At 31.5% G+C, this 22,178-nt stretch overlaps 1 long non-coding RNA gene across 2 annotated transcripts in view; it reads right to left on the reverse strand.

Moving 5' to 3' along the window:
* Positions 1-22,178, reverse strand: part of LOC143200015 (uncharacterized) — an 83,643-nt gene that overhangs the window by 58,570 nt on the left and 2,895 nt on the right. The window contains exon 1 of one of the 2 annotated variants that reach the window (XR_013006601.1): positions 10,120-10,261. The exons of the other annotated variant lie outside the window; for it this stretch is intronic. This is a non-coding gene — a long non-coding RNA (uncharacterized LOC143200015). Of the gene's footprint in view, positions 1-10,119; positions 10,262-22,178 lie in introns of those variants that run through there. 2 annotated transcript variants of the gene reach the window in all.

Below are 22,178 nucleotides of genomic sequence, written 5' to 3' on the forward strand. Positions count from 1 at the left end.
GCAAACTCGAACGCTTACGAACGTTTATCTCGTTGATTTTTACGATCATTTTACTGGCCATAAAAATCAGAGTTATAGCTTGTTTACGTTTACTTCTGTTTAGAGAGACGGGCGTTTTGTTACCATGGGTGTCGACCGTTCCGACCCTGACCTACCGTCGACGACGTGAAGTTGGCCACCGGTCGGAGTCGGACAGCACGACGCGTGCCCCCCCGTTTGACGTGAGGCTGTCAGTTTTAATGACAGCTCTTCAACTTCACCGCCGTTGTCGATTTGTCGGTTTTATGCGTTTTTTACGACGCGCAGTTAATCGTCGGGTTCTTGTTGTTTCACACCACCGCCCTCTTTGATGCGGAGCTCTATGTGCTTAATATATTTAGTAGGTTTTTATTACGTTTGATGGTTATCATTCAAATTACAACAAATTAGGTTTTACGGCTCATTTTATGGCTTGTTTAAATGATTTATTAGGTGTATGACTTAATGTTTACAGATTTATGAGCAGATTTATTTCGTATGAAAAAAGACAAACTTATTCTTGTACATATTTTCTATTAATTTATATAATTTACTGCAATTTCTCAAGTAATATACGAATGTCGTCACTAAAGAAACTTTGCTGGCTTCGAGCTGAGTTGAAATAAAGTTGAGTTTAAGCCTATCCTCAAGCATTTTGAACTGTTTATCCATTAAGGTGTTGAACTGTTTATCCACTAGAGTAAATGGTAGTCGGTTTATGTCAAGTCTGGTAAATATGCAACGCGCAGAAGGGTTTCTCATCCCAGCAAACGTCGGCTTTTGCCGTGCAGCTATATGACTCACTTGCTTTCTTCTTTTTTATTCCCATCCACCAAGTTTTTGATTTTTTCCGCTTTTGTGCCGATGACGCCTACAAGGGTTGCAAAATAGTGACATCGAATATTTATATTAGTTATATCATGTTGACATGACACAACGTCAGCACCACGTATATTACAAATTGATTCCCGTGCTTTTCAGGCATTTCTTATAACATTTCGTAATTTTTACTACCCTCAGTGACTCAACAATCTGGCCAGCGAACAGTATTGCTTATCATAATTATTAAATACATGATACATATAGACGATCACTTCAGCAAGTGATACTTGAGCATTATAGACTCTAGTAGGTAACACTTTGTTTTAAAACCGTTGTTTTTTTCGGTTGTATTTTATCAATGTATGATTTGGAGTCCCTTTCATGCATGAGATGCATGAAATATTAAGATTGCCGTTTCGTCTACATATGTTGCTACAGATGTGATTTTTGTGGTCGGTAAATCATCAGTATACAGAAAACACAATATTGTTGATTTAGTTCAGTTTGATTTTCATTGTGTTGTAAAGTAAACGGTCTATCCTTAAGATACGATGTCAGTAGCTGCCAGTAAACATGCGGATTTATCCTGTAGCCAAGAATCTTTTGGCATTCACATCGGTATTTATTTGGTTTGTCAGGATATATGATTTTTTCTATAGTTTAGTTTTAGGAAGGGGGTTTCTATATTCAATTGTTTATTCAGCAAATAGAATGCCTACAGAATGTGTTATTGAAATCAATTGTCATCGTCTTAACTCTGCTATTCTGAGAGGGTATGTAACTTACATAAAGTTCTTTTCAAAATAACCTACTATTTTAATCTTTTACCTGATCTATACAATGTTGTTTTGAAACTACGTAAATTTCAAATAAGATTTTCAAAACATAAAGTTACTGTTTGCGATTTATTGAATCTGATCGGTCTTAAAGAGTCTTAAATGTAAACTTATCAATCTTATTCAATATGTCATAAAGCGTTGTCATGCACCTATCTTATTTCTCGCGTGTCTGCATATTTGATGATTATTTTTCATTCAACTATCAGACTAAAGCTAATAAATTGCAATCAATAATGCTTTCCTATTATGTTTTCTTTCAGTTTAAGCTTCTCATCCCCAGTATTTAAACTTATAAGATCTGTATCTGTATTAAAATTATTTTATTTACAACGTTGAAACTAATGCTCACCTTTTTTATTATTAACATTTTATCATTGTTGTTTTCAGCAACCCGGTGACCGCCACTGTAATTATTATATTTTTGTTAAACATTAATTAAAAAACTTTCTGACATTACTACTTTATTGACACATAATTCGCACATATTTTAATAGTGATCTCAATAACCATCAAAATAAATAACACCTACTTCCCTTATAATTAGGTAACAGCGTCATAGTTAAGAAACAAAATATTTTTCTCAGTTGTTTATAACACATCATTCAATAATTCTCCAGTCTAAGATATACATTTGTTTAATTTATAAATTGTACTCATTAACATATTCACCTTCACGTAAACATTCATTCCAACGTTTCAATATTTCCGATCATTTTTATGGAACGATATGTTCTTAATTGCTTGAGACTAATCTCATTGACCGCTGTCCAATCAATTCATGATGTTTAGCATTTAGTATATATTTTTAGCGTTTAAGGTATTCATATTTTTTTTATTGTGACATTCTAATTTTTTAATTTCATTTAAAGCTCCATTTGTCTTAGACAAATATTCATGTTACATTTTCAAATGCAGTGTCTCCAGTAACACATAATCTAATTTTTTCTCTCTAAAACTATCAGGTCGATTTATTTTAATTATTCGAAACAATTACGGATTGTCAACAACAGTCTATATTCCCATTAAAAAATAATATTTAATCAAATTAAAATTCAATTCAATTCTTTTTGAAACTGAAAACGCAGTTCGTTACACTGTAACTTGTAAAGTATAGTTTAAACACAAATTTTTTAAAAGATAATGGCGCCATCTTATCATATGGCATGTGTCAATAAATCTATGTATTGAGCGATGAGCTCTACTAAAAATCTTATTGTTTGAATAGCTTTAAAAGTCTTTGACACGATTAATTTTAACTCAAGACTAATAATGTCAAACACATTAACGTATGTACTGTGAAATTCCAGAAGAGTTAACATTTAAACTTTACTAATGTGACAGATTTATAAAGACTCCATCACCCGAATATATTAGATTTTAATTCGGAATTAGATAATCATTTATTCTCTCTTCTGGCAACTTGGTGAGAAAACAACGTATAATTGTCGAGAATAACTCAATCGATGCAAATATCATTGCAAAATTAAAAGATAACATAAACGATGTTATTTTAAAACGAAACGGGTACGACGGAAGCATTTATTCAGTAGCGGCTAAACACGATTACGGCGTCAATCGCCCGTTTCGTTCTAAAGAAAAAGAAACAACTTTTCATAAGGAAAGTCCTCGTTACACTCAAAGAGCCCAGCCGATAATTAACATTTACCATGGGCGAGTCTTGACGGTATTTAAGTAGGTTTATGAATATTTAAGATCGAGATCCGTACAAGTGAAGATTACCATGCGCACATAAATATTTATATCAGATTGTAAATAAGTGATAAATAAACAATAAATAACGAGCATGCTGTTTTCGCGTTTGTATGGCATTTTCAAAGAGCCAGAATGTTATTTTAATATATGTGCTATTACAATAATAGAAAAAGTTGTTTGGTAGCACCTTATCCTGGAAATTGTACACTTGAATTTATAATTATTCTGGTTCTTTTTGCATTCTGGTTTGAATAGAGATAGGTGTTGATGTTCTTCCTCATGGCTTTATCAACAAATAGCTTCTTTACATAGAAATTAAACCTGAATATATATAGAATCGTGATTAGTACTGTTAAAACATGTGCGAATGAAAGCGTGTTACGCTGGATACTTTGTTTGTTGTTTTATTCGATATATTGGAGAACGTAAAAAGAGATATCATATTCAAAGAAGTTTGAATGTTGAGATTTCGCGCAATATTCATAATATAGTTCACATTACAAAGTCATATAGCCTGATAATTAATAAAAGAAACACATATCAATCAGTAATATCACATATCAGTAAATATCAACGGCATCCAGTCAGAGCAAGTGTAGCAGTTCAAGTACTCAGTAACGGCAATATAGGAAAGCTACAAAAAGTTTTAAAAAATAATCTTCAATTTACAAGACTAGAATCCGACTCTCGAACGCTGATTGTTCTGTCTTCTGATTGTATGGTCTCGAGACTTGAATGCTATTAAACCTGACATCCGTAACAGCATTTTAATCCACTGAGAGATTTTTAAAAGCGTTTCAGTTTAATGCGAATGGTTCCCAGACTTGGACACCATTGCGGCGTGCATGTTTGAAGCTTTTCAAATGCGATGTTGAAGGTATATTCTACATATTTGTTTCCGAGGTCGTGTTATAATCAGTGCACAGTTTGATAAATTAGAGCTCTGAACGTTTAGAGCCGATAATCAACAGTGGTGATATTTTGTTCTAAGTTCTGCAGCCAATTTTTGCAATATATATAGTTCTGCAGCGCAGGATATGAATTGACGATTATGATTTTGAAAAAGACATCGTCAATAATCTGCTAGTGTAAAATTGAAATATATGATGATCGATTGAAATATATGAGACGAACATAGTATTATATATAAGTTATGTTTTATGAAAGGGTTTGAAGTTGTTTTTTGGAAAAAAAAACTATTATTTTTCGTATAAGCTGATTTATTCAAGAAAAAAACAGACGATCCAACAGGCGATGCAAATCGACCCTGAGGGTAAAAACAGACCAACCGCAATCAGGTAGTTAGAAACGCAGATGGCCGGATTGTCTGAACCATATTACATAACACCTCCCTAAAGAAACGGCCTCATACGTGGTCGTTTTACAGTTTGGACAACTTGTAGTTTTTAAAAGAATTGTTTTTGAGCATCGATTGTATCTTCTTCCGCAAATTTCCATGAAACACCTCTACGCAATCATCCACCAAATTTTAGTTACTCCAGATTCTAATAGTCTACGGCTAAGAAAGTGAGCTACTGCAATCCACCTTTAGTAGTCGTTCACCCCAAACGGCCACTGAAGGAAATTCCAGTAGACAGCAACTTCAATCCGCCTTTGGTGACCTTACACCTTGAACTTTGATGCGTGCCGATAATCCACAGACCAGGGATATTTTTCAATGTCGCTTAGTTGGAATAGTTTATGGCTAGAGGTCATTGAGCACCTTCAAACTACTATTAGTGACCTTACAGCTTCAGCTGCAATACTCTTGCTCAAACTCCAATTAACGACACCAAGAAACGCTTCGAGTAATTGTGGAACTATTACTAATCCAACGTCAACCTGTCTTCTTTACTTTACAATTAGATTGACCCCGGTTAATTGAATTAATTCAAAAGAGAAAAAGCTTTATCTCCTAGGGATCCCACTGACTTCGCCAGTTATATTTTAAGAAAATGTTTTAAACAAAAAAAGAACCCTTATTTTATTTAGAAACTGATTTATTCAAGAAAAGAAGAGGCGAGTGGTTGAACGGCGATACAAATCGACACTGAGAATAAAACAGACCAACCCGTCTCACTCGTTCACCGGTCAGGTATTTAGAAAAACAAATGACCAGATAGTCTGGTCCTTATTACATATATTAACTACACATATGTTATTTTCTTGTTGTTAGTGAGTTAATGAAGGTACGTTAATATGATATATGTTCAGTAAAATTTTTGCGGGATTAACTAACACCATGAAGTCTTAAATAACGTTTTCTAAAATATAGTATCAATTAGGTTACAATAGTATAACCACAATGACCAAATGGACAACATTCAAATCCTGTCCATAGATGTAATTTATGCCTGTAATTGTTTATGATTATTTATTTGAATTTTATCATAGCTAAAGCATAAGATCTTTAGTATTATCACTACATAATATAAAACAAAGTCGCCTTTTCTGTCCCTATATCCCTATGTGCGCTTAAATCTTTAAAACTACGCAACGGATTTTGATGCGGTTTTTTTCAATAGACAGAGTGATTCAAGAGGAAGGTTTATATGTATAATACATGCATAATATACTAAGGCAACATTACTAATTTTAGAGGTATCTAACGTGATGTCGTAAATTAACCTATTTTTTTAGGCTTATTTAGCAATTAGCGAAAACGCTGCCTAACCCTACGAGTTAGATCAAATTAATGTACTACAGTATTGTACACCATAAAAAGGTCTACAAAAAAGTCCGCGATGGTATATGTTTATCTTTTAGGGATAACCCACATTAACCATTTTTATTGTTTACTTTTTACGTGAGAAAATGGCTTATTTACGAAGCTATTTTAAGCAATACGGCATTAATCCTTATCGAATTAAGTACCTTAAATACAGTGTGCAATTAATATAGATCAATATGGTTCCTTACAGCATGTAAATTAAACAAATATTTTCGGAGATATTACAAATTTAAAATTTGCGTTTAAAAATGTGTAATGTAATCAAAATTGTATGAATTTAGATATTCCAAAGATAGCAGGAAATCTTCATAGTAAGTATAGGGGAAGAGGAATTGTTTTACTCCAAATTTAATGCGTGCAGGCCAAGGGCAGTAATGAATGAACCAAAAATACTGGATCGATTTTAATCATGTTTTCATTGAGTGACATAGGCATATATATTTTATGCCCGTGCAAAGTCGGAGCGGGCCGCTATGTTTTTATATACAACGTTCATATTTTTTCTGTAGTGTATTTAATTTAGTATCAGCATTGCACCCGTGCGAAGCCGGGGCGGGTCGCTAGTTAAGAATAAACAATGCTGCTGTGAATGTTATTTTAAAAAATTGAAATACTTGTTTCCTTGTCTGTTAAAATTGACATTTTGTTAAGAAATAAAGAGCTCCTATGAAATTAAATAATTATTATGTTTTATAATCCTATTTACCCTAATCTTGTTATGTTTTATGCAAACTTAGTTCCTTATCTTACAATAATATTTATATGTTATCCAGTGTTTGTTGATGACCGTAATTTTTATGAACTCCAAGACTAAAACTAACTACATTAAATCAGTTGCTCATACTCATGTAAAAAAATATCGGTGTTTTTTATCTATATATTTATTTTTAATCTGTTTATCTTGACGGGACCAGATTTATGGCGACCAGCCTAATATATATTTTTCGTATTTTTAGAAAGCTATTACGTGTACGTTCCTCTTGCCTCTCTATAAATAATGTTTTGTGACGATGCGTGTTCACAACAAATGACTCGTTTTCGTTTGGCTTTCGGTTTTATCGTGATTTCCTGGTATAAAATCGTGACCGAGCCCGGGCTTGTCTCTCAATCTCGCATCCTTTATCAGTAACGTGTTGTCAAAATAGTCGGGTTTCCAGACGGCCGACCCATGAACCAGATTCCGACTTATCGACCGAAATATCAAATTTATATCGTAGTTGTTTGGTATGTGTTTTTTTTCTTGTTTATCGAAACGATAATTCATCGATACTTATGTACGTGGAAGGGCAGTTTTATGGTTAGATCACTGAACATACTTCTAACAATACGGAATAAGATAAACCACGGAAACATTATCTCAGAATCAATTCAATTGAATTTTATCGTTATATGTTAAAACATACTTGTTTCATATATTTTCATAAAATTTTTGACATTTTGCTACTTCGTGATATCGTCGCGATTCGTTCAACCCTTTATATACTATCTTTTATAACCCTTATCATAACTTTTAATCTCACTCACAAATGACAATTATCTTCTTTTTTCCAAACACAACCCTTATTTACGCACGCTAGATCCTTTAAACGACCTTATTGAGAGATGTGATTCAATCCTTTAGTATCTGAATAATCTACAAGACACCAAAATCTTCAGAAAATCTTCCGTAATAATCTGATTGAAACCACTGATTTCACCAGATATAGCTCCTTTCAATGGCCTCCGATCAATATGTCGCCATACATATACCATTCCAATCCGTTGCTTCTTCTATACATACTTTTTTTCTTTTCTTTGCCTTTGTCTTCAGGGGCCGCTATTCGAATTTTTAATTAGGTTTCTTGTATCTCGAGCTTATATTGTATGGTGATCACACTACCTGAAAAACTAAACCTCTCTAATAGATCTCGAGTCTGATTTTGCATATTATACTGTTTATTATTATAATTTCAGTCTTCTCTCATCATCTTTTTAATCACGAAGTTGTTTTTTCCTTTATTTATATTCTCGTTATATACCTTTAAACTTGTTCTTGGCTTTATCTTACAGTCACTCAGTTGTATAAGTTAGCAAAGTATTATTGTGATGGCAGATTAGTACTTTCACTAACTATTCAAGTCTCATTAATAGTGTTCTTCACCACGTGTCGCTCATAGTTTAATGTTGTTAATGTATTACTGTTATTAGTATACTAAACTGTTATTAGTAAACTTGATATGGTTTGAACTAAACAATTATCGTAATTTGTAAAATAAATTTACTACTATTGTTCAGTGGCATCAATACTTACAACAATATACAAACAGATTAGATGTGGGATAAATACAACAATATATATTTCCCAAATTAAAATTAAATTAGGCTACTTTAGCTAAAGTTAAGATTAAACTCTTATACGCTATACATTCATTGTCGTTTGGTTCGCTTCAATCTTCTAATATCCTGCGTGTTGTTCAGTAGATATTGCCTCTGTGCTGCTGTGATTTAGTAACCGTATTCGCGTTTTAAGGCGAAATATTGGATAGCTTCGTAAATCCATTTGACTTAAAGATCACCGTGTGGTCCTTCATTGGTTATGTAGCGATAAACATTGGTAATTAATCGAAAAATACAGTTGTTTTGGCATCTTTGGATTATAATTTGATTTGATATTTTAGAGCAACGGCATATTTTAAACTCATAAATCCAAATAGGCTTTATGATAGACTGAAACAAGAACCTCTTTGATTTTAGATAAAGCTGGTAGTATTTACAGACTAGCCAGTAGAGTTCTTTGATTTTGAGCCTAGTCTGTTCTGCTTTTCGTCTAACGTGGTGTTGGTGGAGATAAATATGCTTTAGATATTTTATCTAGAATCTTGTGAAAAATTAATTAATGTAATGTTCTAGTACAGATCTGAATAACCCTCCAAGTTGGAAAAAAACCTGAAATAAAAAAGCTTGGTTTGTTGTCATTCCTGTACCAATCATAGGAAGGCTGTCTGGTGTAGCAGCTGTCAATAGTAAATGTGTATGTGATTGTTTTGCTATGATTCAATCAAGTTTGGACAATCTTAGGACAATTAGTAAAATTAGTAAAATCATAGTCTCATTGTTACGCATATGAGAAAATTTATAGCTATTTTAAGTAAAATAATTATATATACAATAGTTCAAATATTTAATAGACGAAACATGTGATCTTTTACTAATTTAATTTAATATAGTTCGCGCATTTGATTTGGCTGATCGGTCACCGTCATAAGAATATTCACATTAATAAATACATATATAGTAAATCACAAGTATTGATAAAAGAAAACGCATACCCAGGGTACATTAACATATCTTTCATATTTTAATTAATTTTTAAATTCACCAGCATTGGTTTTACGTTATAGAATTAATATTAACATAAATAGTTACATAAATAATAACATAAAACAATTACAATAAATAGTAACATTAATTTTACAATTATTAAAATAGCAATTATTTTGTCAACTAAAAATGGGGATTGTAATTTTTTTTATTTTCTTAATAATTTTTATTATCCAAATCAAAATACTTTTTGAAATTTATACGAATATTTGCAAGAACATGAAAAATGAGTATTTAATAATTTAGTTACGTAGATTTACGATTGCTTATAAATAACTAAACATATTTTGAAGTGAATCTATAAATTCACTAAAGATTCGATATATTTTTAGTTACATAGTACGCAAAACCGTATAAAATAATAAGTTAAAATTAATAAATATTTGTATTTTATAAGACTAATAAATAATATTAAATAAAAAAGAATCTGACAATATCTATATATCTTTCTAAAGAAAATAAAGCAGAAAATTGTAAAGTGTTTAATTATTTTTAAAATTAGAATGAGGATATAGTTTCTATCACTTTAATTAATATTAACATTAATTTTAATGAATAAAATCACAGTTTTTAACAGAAGCATTAAAGCATATCTAGCATGAGATTTTAGTTGTGTGACTGTTTAAAAATATCTACTCAGATTCCAGAAGGAGTCTTGATGCATTATAAGTTTCATCGTTCCGAGACAGTTGGGATTTCAACGATTTTAATTAGGAGTTTATGCCTGGTGAGAACATCGAAAATGTAAGGCGTGTCACTAGCCGGTACGTTACATCTGAAAACTGGCATCACACCACTACGCACAGCACCCAAAATAAAATGTCGCGTGATATTTCATTCCGATGAAGCGGAAGTATTTATGACGTTCCGTGCAAACCGTAGCCGGCCCCCCGTTTCCCAACCGACAGTTTTTTTTTGTGAGGCGGACCACGACCCGTGTAGAGATAAACCAAAAAAAATTATCTCGCTTTAATTAAACGCGGCAGTTAAATTGGCAATTTTATCGAATGGCCTTCGCCAGTATGCCAGTGTGAGTGGCACATTCGGTATTAGCCCGTGTCGCGGATACCGTTTTTAAGATGACGGCGAGAACGGTATTGCGTCCCAAAATTGCAATCTACCCAAATCTGCCCAATTAATTACGATGGCTTGCACATTTTTTTTCCGAGGAATTTCCAGTTTATTCGGTCGAAACCGTTTGGGTTTAGCGAGATTCTTAAGTATATGCGGCGGTATTTCGGGAGTCCACGTCAAAATACGAGTCAGAAACGCTTGTTTAGGACATTGTTCGTTGCCATTTTTTCCGATTTTATTGCGTTTAAAAACAGTAAAGTTCCTTAAGTTAGGGGCGCGTCAACATTTAAGACTATTTTACGGTTTAACGTGGGCGGTTTTACTTTTCTCTTATGCGAGAGGCTTACTGATAAAAATGTTGTTAATACGGAATACCTAATCAGAAAATATCTGACCTCAAGCAAGGAATGTATGCTGTTCGTTAATGTTGAATTCATTAAACCATCATCAAGATTCGAAAGTTTACCATATCTGGGTGCAAAAAGAAATAATCAAAATATAATCATAAATATGCAACAAAATACAACTTATCCTCATAGCATTGGCTAGTGCTACTGCTTGGATAAGAAGAGACGTAGAAAAACTTTCAAATCAGTTTTACCTCGATCAAGCCAGTGGGTCAGTATCAGTGTGACAGATAAATAATTGGTTAAGATAGATAAGATAGATAAAGTTATTCTTCAAGTACAATATTTATTCTATCCAAAAATTATTGTTATATGTGAAAATTGGTACAATATATTATAATTCATCATTCATCATATATATTCATTTATCATTCTCTACCACTTTTTCCCATCATTTTAGTAATATGGTCGGTGTCTAAGTATTGTTGTTGGTTTAGCAGCGATCGAATCATTTTTCGTACTTCAGCATTTCGAAACTGTGTGTCAGGCAAACCATGCTGTATCAATCAGTACAAATAGTAATCAGAAGAAATTTCTGTTGAATCCGTTGAGGCTTCTTTTTCCCATTCCAGCTGCAAAATTATATTCTCGAAACTCCTGCACCCTGCAACCAAACACTGTCATGTAAAAAAGTTGACTTTGCGTCTGATGGTCCATATTTCTTATATAATTTTTTAGGACAATGCCTAGTTCATTTTGTTCAGTTGACGCCGAAATACATCAGTAGCAACAGTTTAGTTCAGGTTTAGCAACTCGCAATACATTACACCTTGCTGATCCCGTCATATGCACAGTAATACTTATATACTCAGCTTCAGTGTTGTCTTATCTCTCTATATACTTTTGATGGCTGGTCACAATACGTCAGGTATGCTTTCGGATCTTTTCTATCCCATGTAAATGTTTGAAAAAAGATGATTCATCAACTACCAAACTATCAAAGGGTCTTCGAGAGTTTGAGCCTCCTTTCGTCCAATAAATCTAATTTTAATTTATTGTCTTCAAACTTTTTTAGACCTTTAGATCGTCTTAGGTCAATGACATCAAAATCACCATTTTTAAATCGTTTTAAAACTGTTTGAGTAACTTTCTTCAAACCAAACAACAAAAAGAATCGGTATCGAAAATGCAATAAGTTATATAAGTTACTTTATTTAACATTTTTGACAAGGATACTTCGCATTTCGGTTGACCAATAGATTACCAATAGATATTGCTGATCAATATACATGCAAACACCTAATAATTGAAGCAGAAAATTGCTTTTGAAATTTAAGTTAATATCATCATATTTTTACTGCATATATTTTAATTAGTATCAGAAGAGGAACGAGATACCTGGATCTTGCAGATTTTGATGTACCAACTACTGATTTATCAGTCTTGATGCAACCGTATCTCTTTATAAACAACACTTTTATTTTAATCGACAATAAATATTCCAAAACACCAAAAACAATGTCTCCACTTTTGTCTATATAAAATGTACCTACCATCGTTTTTCCATCGTACCTACCAAGATATTTTGAGACTTTGACATATTTTACTGGTATAGTTACCGCAAATAAACAAGAAGGAATATATGAATCAATTAATATTAACTAATATGGTTTAATGTTATTATAATATCAATATTAACATTTTCTCTCCAACCGATATTTCATCTAATAAATTAAATAGGTATAATTTCAAAACAATATTTTTGTTACTTCATATTTTAATACCCCTATTTGAATCAACTTTTTAATGGAAACAATGCCATCGACTACTTTATCTCGTTCTCAATAGAAATCTTACACTTATACCATCTCAAATGCATAATAAAAAGTTTAAATGATGCCCAGAATAATCCAAGTTATATTTTCAGCTAGGAAGAAAAACTATACTAATTTACGTGTTTTCGACTTTTCTTTTGTTTTCTATAATAAATAGCACATTAAATTACTCTATCTATATTGAATTTTATGAACTATTAAGATATTTCGTAAGAAAAATTAATGTGATGTGACTGAACACAAGACGTGCCATAATTATACATAATAGATTTAGTAGCAAAAACCACAAAAATAATAAACAAACTTATTTAACACTAAACTCCACCAGCACTGTTCATGCTATAATACAAACAATTAAATGCTTAACGTTTAATAAATATTTAGCATATTTAATACAAAGCTGGAATAGTTAACAACAAAAACTTATTATTAAATTATGCTACACTCATTATGTTCTATACTTATTCTATATTCAAAAGCAGATCTTTATCAAAAACTAATTTTGCGACGATAAGAGTTAATCGAATATGTGTTTTATTTTTATCTATTTTAAAGAACAGTGTAAATAAATTAACTAACGAGAAACTAGATGTATATTAATATATTAATATTAATAATATGTATGTTAAGATAGGACCTACGCAATATATTATTGGAGAACTCATAGTACGTCATTATTATTTTGATATATTTCAAGAATGAAAAGGTAAGGTAAACAGTTAACTTCTTTGTCATATTCTATTTTTAAGTCATTCAAAAAATCTTGCAAATATATTAAAATTAAAGCACAAAGTTTTGATTTTGAAATATTAGACAATATATAGCTGTCTCATCAGCCCCTGAATTTTAATATATACTGTTATTGCCAGCATGACACCTCATTAAAAAAATCTAGAATGAAGATCCGGGTAACTCTGAATGAGCATTTTGATCATTATCTTTTGTTAGCATTTTTATGACTTATTATTAACAATTTTTAATTCAACGCCATACATAACCAAACTGCTTTTGTTTAGAGAAGATTATTTAAATATATCTAGATAATTATGTTTTATAATTTTAGTATTATATTTACGATATCCCCATATATTCCGTGGTTTTCAACTAGAGTAAATATATTTACATTATATTATAATAACATATTAATTCTTGAGAATGTTATATTGTTGAAATATTATAATTTCATATTTTAAATTCAGATTACTAATGGTATTTATGTTTATATAAAGTTTATCTGAATACAAACACTGCGTATAATACAAATATTGCGTAAATGTTATATTACACAGCACATAATATATTAAATGTTTCTGTATTAAATAAAATTTTAATACATTATATATGATATGATCTTTTACTGCATGTTTTACTAGATACGGCTATTATAATTTATTTGATCTTTTTCTTGAATAAATTCACAAGCAAGACGAGACAAGACTTCAAGACAAATACATCAATATGTATTTTCCAAATTAAAATACTAATTTAAGCTTAAAGCTTACAACAAAATATTAGATAGCGTCGTAGATGCATTACAGACCGATAGGCGTTGATAATTAGTAGAAGCTTGCCTTATTAGCGTTAGATTACTAAGGTTTTTATCTTTTCTCCGCAAAACAGACTTAACAAGGGCAGATTTAAAGTTATTAAGGTGTATTTTTCAATCTCTAGTTCATTTGTAAATTATTATCTTTATTTTTATTGCTATTGTCACTTGTAGTTTTTCTGTAGCTCTGGGAATGATGTATCTTTTAACATAATGATTCTGTCGGCGGAAAATGTTCCAAGCACTGTTATCAACAGACTACTCCTACGAAAGAACTTGGAATACTGATAATGCCCGTACATGCAACCAAGGAGAGGTACTACTCAAAAGAACTATTAGCTTGTGGATCTGGTTCCAAATGCCATAACACGGTCTATAAGACGTCCAAGAATATCGTGGGGCTGTTTTTTTTTCTTCAGCGCTTTTTCAATAACTTACATTATTTGCTATTATTATATGTATTTAGTTGTCCATTGATTGGTGATTTCAAAATCTAAACTGGACATCTGGTAAAACTTTAACGTGTTTCAGCATTAGTTTCTCAACTAATTTAGATATGGAAGGAAGACCTGACTTGTTCTGCCTTGACTCTCTCTCTTTCGTGGTATTTCTTTCAATAATCCTGTAGCCGTTGTATGATTGAAGTTGTTCCAATATCTACTGAAGAAACAACTTTATAACTGTTTCGGCGAGATAAATATGCTTTGCATCTATTTTAGACTGTTTATTGTTTGGCTGAAATAAAGTAATTTAAATATAATAACGCTAAATAAAAATAAGTGCATTTTAAAATGGATAAAGCATTTTATTGCAAAAAATAGTTTACTAAAATAAATAGTTTACACATTTACAATTACGGTTACAATTTAGATGTTATAACAGACAAACTCCCTCACATCGATTGCTTTCACCAAATCATTAATGAACATTAATAAAGTCATTGATAAGAAATTATTTATAATTAAATATCACACCTGATATATATGCAATTATATTTTTTCTGCTTTTCGTACAGCGTCAACATAATTCCACTACGCAGCTAAATAAATAAATAAAGTGGTCGTGCCGTCGAACTCGTTTGCGTGATATTTAATTTCGAAGAAACGGAAGTATTTATGGCGTTCCGTGCAAACCCTTGCCGTACCCCACCCGTCACGACCACCCAAATTAATTTTAACCTGGTGGCCAAAAAGTAAAAAGAACACAGAAAGAATAATTCCACACGAAAGTGAAAGTGACAGAATTGCAGCAGGATTATCAGGCAAGGGAACGGAATATTTGATGATTTAGTCATAATACAAAATGAATTCTAAGCGCAAAATGGCATAATAATTAATTAACTTATTCCGTAATACTAATTCAATTTTGTATTTTGAAATGAAACTGATTTTAAGTTTTTCCTTATCCTAAATGAATATCAACTGAAGATTACCCATCCATCTCCATATTGACTTAGTTTTATTGAAAGTTATATTATTATTTCATTACCACTACAGAAGCTCAAACAGTTTCATTGGAGCATTCTTTATAAAAGCCTATATATAATAATGCTTACTTAACTTTACAATTTTACAAGTTCTTCCACTGCCACTACACCTTGATACCTTTAAACCATGATAAATATACAAAAATAATACATACTACATTATAGTTTGAATTATCAAAGTAAATATTCAAATACGGCCACTTGAATGACTGTCGATTGGACTTCGGAGTGAAGTGATGAAGCCATGTTTTATCCATTGTCATATATCAATGCAAAAACTCGGGTTTATTACGCTTGATTATCTTCAAACACTGCTCCGAATCATCAACTCGTCGTTGTTTTTGGTCAAAAGTAAGCTCGCGCGGCACCCACTTTGCACAAAGGTTTCTCATACCCAAATATTCGTGAATGATTTGATATACACGTTCAGTTGATATTCTTTAGAGTATCTGCTATTTCATTCAATTTCAATTTACGGTCATTCAAAGTCATTTTGTGGATTTGGAAGTTTTTGCTTTAACTGAATTTTTTCCCTTCAAAAATCAGTATTTTATCAATACGCGAAATTCCTTTTTATCCATTTTTTTCACAATAACTGTCAAATTTATACACGCGTCTTTTGAGGGTCAGAGGTAGCAACATTGATTCTAGTAGCGCCATCTATGTGTCAGGCCAGGAACATTTCAGTTGACCTGTTATTTAGAAGCATTGCTGATCAAGAAATTGTGAAAAATATTCTTGCCTACCAAGCTCTTATGAGAAGCTGAGGAACTCTTCATTGTTATAATCAATATAATAGAGTAAAAGTATACTACTGTACACAGGACAGTACACTATATAGCCGATATAGTTGGCGCACTGGTCAAGGCGATAAGACAATAGTCACGGCTTCAAGTACTGGGACATGGTTGTAAATTTATGTTTGTGATTGTTTATAATCGTGATTTTCGAAAAGGTAAAAGAACCAATGACCGTGGTTCGGAGCCCATGTTAAGCAGTAGGTCCGGTCCAGATAAACTCTGATAAACCAATATAATAATTAGATTTTAAAATATATAAATAAACAAATTATACGGTATTGTTATACCTTTATTTTTGACAAACATACAGCATTGCTTTTGTATATATTTACAATAGATGATGTAACTTATAACATATCGAATAAGACAAAGCTTATTTTCAGAAACCCATTACATGTACATATAAATACTTAAATACTACCTTCCGATAATCATCTGTAGAACTTTAATAAAATACTTTCATTTTAACCGAGACCCAAACGACCAGTTGGGTCAGTATAGTAGAACAGCATTTTAAATAATAATTTTTAATATATTTATTATCTAGAGTCAATTAAAAAAAATCAGTCAAAAAATCGCCAGAATTAAATTGTACTCTTACTTATATATATATATATATATATATATATATATATATATATATATATATATATATATATATATATATATATATATATATATATATATATATATGATAAACTATAACTTTGGTTTTATAAAAACACGCAATGATGTTTTCGTTTTTTAGACTTTTTTCATTTATTTAGAAATATTAAACACACAATACAGACAAACAAAATAATAGTTAAATTAATTTCTTTTGACATTATGTAATGTAACATGTAAAATAATGTTTAATCTTAAGTTCGTATAAACAATTTGGATATGTTCAGAAATTATTATTGTGTTATATAATTTCAAAAATGGATCATTCATCATCATGATCATTCATGAACTCTTGAAATGGTTAGACTGAGGTTAGGTCTAGACCTGTGAAATGGTTTAGAACTTAGAGGCTAGCAAACCCGGCGAATTAAACGAATCGCTTAGTTATTTAATTCATTCGTTTAGATTATATTTTTTCATTCCTTCTTAAGGTTATCTTTATTGAAAACAATTTCTTTCTTTTGTAAACCCTTTTTTTAAATATCTTTATCAAATTGGATGAAACTGTCCACCTTCTAATTATTCGTTTAGATGCCTAAGAGCTAGCTTTATATGCTATTTTAGCCTTTTATGACCAGTGGCATTCATTGTGAGGAAAAATTATCAAAAACCTTTCATTAACACTTAAAGTATTAGTTTAAATATGATTTTGTCATACTGTTAGCGAATTGACACTAACATAGTAAACAGATTGCTGTGTAATTTAAAAGTTAATCGTATAATTTAAAATAAAACTGAGTTCAATTTAATACTACATTTTTTTAAACGTTAAAAAAGTGTTGGTACATGAATGTATTGGTCCTCACATCGCGGATTAGCGATACTTTCTTCAATACTTTTATAAAAATATAAATACAGGTGATATCTCACTAGAGCCCTATGCCCTTATGATATTCCGTGAGGCTTTCCAAACCTTCCACCCCCCATCATCCCTTATGGAAAATTAAATATTATTAATCAGAATCGAGTATTTCGATGACAACTGCAGGCATTCAAGTGACCTTATTGTATTGAAATTAACGATACTGTCCTTAGTTTAATTTGGCAAAGCATTTTTCCCATGGCGATTACTTTGTTACATATTTTATTTTGAAGAAACTGGATTACTTCCTTATACACGTAATGTTATTCCATTTTTAAGGTACTAGACGTTTTATTTTAATATATTCAGAGGGAAAACACACCAACCTGTACTGTTTTTATTGCGCAATACAGACCTAATGCTAGGTTTCTCACGCATATTTCAAAACAAAAAATTCGAACGCTTCTCCGGTCGACATCTAGCCGCGGACAACACTGTCTCGTCCGCCCGTTTGGCTACTCAAAACATACGAACTTTGTTTTGTCGGTCGGATTTCAAACGGATCCCATCGGACACATCTTCAGCGCAATTAAAAGCGAATTTTATTCGATCGAAAACTAGACTTTGACGTATTTACGACGACTATTTTCGTCTTACCGTTTTGCATATCGTTTGGTGACATCCAGGCAGCAATAATATGCGAAATTTATCGCTTTTATTATTATATATAATATTTCGTCGACCTTGTACGCAAAAATTTCGGGAAATAACACCTTCCAAGACCTAAAAATAATACAGCACGTACGTCATCGCTATCAATCGATTTGTGACTCGGGCAAAGAACTACCAAACAACTTGGAAACGTAAACACCGTTCCTGGTTTATGCATTTGTGATGCATGATGTTTAATAAACTCTCATTGAATATAATCCACAATTTAATCATTTTATTAGCTATTTGTTATGCAATCACCTTTAATCTACATTATTATTACACGGTTTACAAAATATTTCTTCCCAATAAATTAGGGATTACTTTTGAATATAAATTACGCGAAGTAAACGAGCTTGTCGCGCATAAATTAAGTCAACGTAATATGTAACACAACTAACTCTTTCTGAATCAATTTCAAATAATGAAAAAGATAACTAAGTTTATCAGTAATCAATAATTATCAGTAATTAATAATTATTATTATAATAACAATATTCGTATTTACTTCAATCAATAATAACTGAAAAAACAAATTTTGTATATACATAATATCTGCGCGAGTTTATGATACCAAAAATATTTAAAAAATGAATTAGTTACCGTTAAATATCACCCTCTGGCTTTTAATAATATTCCGCTTGAAAATTATTCTAAATTTGCTAAATATTCTGCTTTTCCTCGACAATAAAGTAGGATAGTAGCAGCAATTTGAATTGAGTTTGCTTCGATTAGTTTGCCATAAGGCTTCATTTGGAGTTAGAGTTATCTGAAAGCTGTTATCGGAAATTCTAATGTTTTTTTAGATTTAGAGTTATTAACCTTATGCATCAAAAAGCAATATATGTTACACATTTCTGTTACAATTATTTTCAACATTATAAACATTGTTTCCCTGATTACTCACTTTGGATAGCCACAAAATATTTAAAGCGCTCGTGTCTACACAGTTCACCTATAAGAATATGTGGGAATTGGTTGTCACCAAAAAGCAGAAGCATTTGCTGAATATCTAGAAAAACTTTCAAACCAAACGAAACTATAATTGAACATAATTTGCCGGACATAGGAGCTGAAAATTCGGTGATTGAATTAGTCACGCCGAAAGAGTTAACCAAAGTTATTAAAACTAATTAACCCCAGGAAATTACCAGGCTACGATTTAATAACAGGAGAATTACTGCAAAAACTACCAAGAAAGGGAATTGTAAAACTCATCAACTTGATCAATACAGCCTATAGATTAAAACATGTCCCAGACATTTGGAAGATGGCTGAAATTATAATGATCTCAAAACCTGGGAAGTCAGCAAACGAAATAAAAGCCTATAGACCTATATCACTGCTGCCAGTAATATCTAAGGTTTTTGAAAAACTCCTGTTGAAAAGAATAAAACCGATCATAGAGAGAAAAAACCTAATACCAACATACCAGTTTGGGTTTATTAGCAAGCACTCAACAATTGACCAGGTCCACAGAATAACAGATGTTATTGAAAAAGCCTACGAAAGTAAAAAAGTATGCGATAAAGTTTGGCATGAAGGCCTTGTTCAGAAACTACAGAAAATACTACCAAAACAAAACACCGAACTATTAAAATCATACACTACAACCAGAATGTTCAGAATCAAACAAGAGGAAGCTTACTCTACAATAAAATAAACTAAAGCAGGTGTCCACAAGGAAGTGTACTGGGACCAATGCTTTATCTACTCTACACTTGTGATATACCGCAAATGGAAAATATTACGATGGCTACATTTGCCGATGATACTGCGATTATAGCTGTCGGAGACAATAGTAAAGAAGCCTCGCGAAAATTACAACAGGCAAGTGACAATATAAATAATTGGACACAAACTTGGAAAATAAGAATTAATGAAAGTAAATCTGTACATGTGCAGTTCACCTATCAACATACCGCACAAGCACCAATAACATTAAGTAACGCTATCATTCTATATAGCAACAACGCTAAATATCTTGGAATGAATCTCGATGCAAAACTTCGCTGGAAGGAACATATAAAGAAGAAAAGAAAAGAACTGGAATTGAAATATAGGAAAATGTACTGGCTAGTTGGAAGAAAATCACAGTTATCAGTACATAATAAATTCCTATTATATAAGCAAATACTAAAACCTATATGGACATACGGAGTTCAATTATGGGGATGTTCTACAAAGAGTAACATAAATCAAATACAAATTTTTCAGAACGAAGTCCTGAGAGGTATTGTGGGTGCGCCCAAATACTATAGGACTGATTACCTACATCGAGACCTTCAGATACCCACAGTCAGTCAAGAAATCAAGAGAATTGCAAGGGGGCATGAGGAAAGACTCCATTCTCATACGAATATTTAAATATTGCAACTATTGGATACCGCCAGAACAGGACACAGACTCAAAAGAATCAAACCATCTGATCTTATGTAGTGTTGTGTAGTGAGGTGCATATATTAAAAAATTCAGCAGTGACATGTATAAACATTATTTAACCAGAGACTGATAGAGATAGATAGGGCCGATGGGTTCTCCTAGACTTACTCCTTACAGACTGGCGAATGATCAACTTTAGAAATCATCCCAGGAGCCATCCGGTCTTTCTAAACCTGGTTACTGGCGTGACTGGGATCATTTTTCTTGTCGGATTTTACACTCTTGTCTAGAACATTCACAAATTTTAAACCCTCACAAACATAAATTTACGACCATGCCCTAGCAGGATTTGAACCCGCAGCTATCGCAACAGTAGCTGGACCGTCCCATCGCCTTTACCACTGCGCCACCAAGTCGGCACTCTTAGTGTTAAACATGTCACATTAAAAACAGATTTCATATCCAAGATAAATAATAAATGCGGTCCTTTTATTTTAATTTAATATTATCATTCTAATAAATACCAAGTGTCAAGTGATTAATTTTTTATGACACATGTTTCTTAGTATTAATTAACTTAAGGTAGCAGCAGAAGTTATTTCAAATAAATTGTCTTTAATTAAAAAAAATTGTGTTAATATATTTCATTAGTAAATTAGAAGTTATACTAACTTATATTATCTAGTAATATTACGTACAACATATATTTTGGTATGTTATACTAGAGGCAAATCATTGATTGTCAAATATTTGATTAAGATGTACGATTATTAATAATACAGCATATTTTCTTAACTGTTATCTTAATCTTAATTGTTATCATCATATAATATTATATTATATAATATTCACCTTATAATAACCTATAAAAAAATTAAACAATAGACATCGCAAGTACACCACTTTAGAATTATTTTGTTATCTCTTTCAAAATACATAATAATATATAATATAATAGTCAATTTTTACGTAAAACATTTAATTAAAAATGAAACTTGAAAAGTTTAAAAAACTCACATGTATCCTATGTTGTGTTGTAAATCCCT

Source organism: Rhynchophorus ferrugineus, unplaced genomic scaffold (genome assembly GCF_030347505.1).
Source record: "Rhynchophorus ferrugineus isolate W39M unplaced genomic scaffold, kcgeb_rfMv2 rfM1, whole genome shotgun sequence".
Taxonomy (NCBI): domain Eukaryota; kingdom Metazoa; phylum Arthropoda; class Insecta; order Coleoptera; family Curculionidae; genus Rhynchophorus; species Rhynchophorus ferrugineus.